At 33.2% G+C, this 2,196-nt stretch overlaps 1 long non-coding RNA gene across 1 annotated transcript; it reads left to right on the forward strand.

Moving 5' to 3' along the window:
- The first annotated feature begins 264 nt into the window (after positions 1 to 264).
- Positions 265 to 1,919, forward strand: LOC113112810 (uncharacterized). Its single transcript, XR_003293497.1, has 3 exons — positions 265 to 764; positions 847 to 926; positions 1,095 to 1,919. It is a non-coding gene; the product is annotated as an uncharacterized LOC113112810 (long non-coding RNA).
- The last annotated feature ends 277 nt before the right edge of the window (positions 1,920 to 2,196 follow it).

Consider the following 2,196-nt stretch of genomic DNA (forward strand, 5'->3'; position numbering starts at 1 on the left):
CTTCAGAGAGCAATCACAAAATTTGCATAAGATGAAATCCGTTGTCCATGCATATGAGTGTTCTTAAATGATTGTGAAAGCAACGTTCTAAAACAACAACACAATTCTGAAACACCTTTATACTTTTTAATGCAACTTGCGTCAAACATTAAGAATAAGATTTCAAAACGTATGTGATTAGCCATTGTAATTGTATTCACCTGTTGCCAATTAACTTTTACATTACGTTGGATGATACGTCAACAGATTTTTTTTAACACTTACCCTTCACCACTCGACATCGAGGTCCATGATTGTTTTGTTGACATTCTGTTATATATTGCATGCATACAGCAGAATATGTTGCCTAAACGGTCACGTTTACTCACAAAGCTACTTAACAAAGTCACTTACGATTTTTGAAAACAAACTGACGCCTGTAAATATTCCAGCGAACCCAACTCCCCTCCGTGTTTTAGCTTATTTGCCACGTCAATGAGCACGTTTCCCGACCAAAACAAAAACACAGAGATTTTTTCCTTGAGGTATTTGTACGCTGTTTTGGAGCCATGATGTGCCACCTGCAGTTAACAGGCTGCTGCTTTGTCTCTTGGCTGATGGCGTTGGGCCGAGGCCAATGATTGAGAAGCAGTTTGACCAATGGCGTGCGTAAGGCGGGACTTAACAAGACAGGTCAAAACAGTGCAGAAACGCACACCAAAAATTGTCTACCATAGAAAGCAAAAGGGGAAATTTCCTGTGACATTGTGAGGTCATCATACTGGGTAAATATGCTGGCATGTAATATTAAATATAAAATTGTAATCAACAAGTGTTACTATATTTACGTTGTTTCTTCTGTTGCAGTGCACCCTTGGCCTTGTCAGTGGGTGAGGTCACATCACTAAACTGTCTGAAGTAAGGTGTCATGGACCATCATAAAATTTGTAAGTGCATTACATATTTAATGAACAAAAAAATTTTGAAGTAAAAAAACAATATTTTTTTTTATGTACGAAACTCAAGAACATATAAAAAGAGTAACATGATCAGACATAATGAATATAGATATGTGATGTATGATATATAACCATTTTCTCTCTTATTTTTTAAAGGCATCAACATGGAGATTTAATTGGAGACCATTGTTCTGTTCGAAGTGTAGTTTGTGGAAGATGCAATGATGAAATTAATTTGAATTGTCAATGTTGTATTTTAAGCATATAAGCGATGTTCAGATGATGGTACTGTAGCACTGTTTAAAGTTTTTAATATTGTTGTTATTTACAATGGAAACTACTGTAACAGAAGAAAATAAAGAGGGAAAAATACAAATTATTTTCTCTAATTACTTTTTGTGACATATAACATACATTTCATGAACTACATATACAATTATCTGTGAGCCATAATCAAAATCAAAATGCTGTACATCCCTTTCAAAATTATGGTCCATCACAGTTCATTTTTTCAAATAACGGTCAACACATGTTATTTCAATTTACAGTCAAACTGTTAAATAATGATCAAAACATGATTTCAGTTTACAGTCAAAACATGCTTTATAAAGTAATGTTGTCAACATGTCATTTATATCTACATTCAAATCATGTTTAGTTAAACAACTGCTACACCAAGTTTTTATATTTACAGTTAAAACATGTTTTATTAAATAAGGGTTTAAACATGTTACGTGAACTTACAGTCAAATAATGCCATTACATTTAATGGTCTATGCATGTATTTGCAATTATACAGACAAAATATGTTATTTCAGATTACGTTTTAAACATTTTATAGTACTGTATGGTCAATGTTCTTTTTTCCTGTTGCTGTGTAAGCATGTTACTTCAGTTCATGGGGTTTTACCGTTATTTTCATTAATGGCAAACGTTTGGCACCCTGTGCTGCCATGCATTTGCTCGTTTTTTTCCGTGTTTTTTTTTTACAGTGAAGGTTTCTTTAGTTTGAGAAGGTGAGTTTGTTTTGCAACCATATAAATGGCTTATGGAGTCCCTGCAATGGCTATTTTATATTGCATTATAATATGTATTATGATCTAAAATGTCTAAATGACATCCAGTATATAATATGAACTAATTAAAAGGAACACATTGTTGGCTTGCTCTCAATAATGGTGTACTTTAGCCTTACTGATGAGGCTGAGGATAAATAAGACAAAAAGGTTAAAAAACACTGGTTTAAACAATAAAAGCC

This window comes from Carassius auratus, chromosome 1, assembly GCF_003368295.1.
Source record: "Carassius auratus strain Wakin chromosome 1, ASM336829v1, whole genome shotgun sequence".
Lineage (NCBI taxonomy): Eukaryota > Metazoa > Chordata > Actinopteri > Cypriniformes > Cyprinidae > Carassius > Carassius auratus.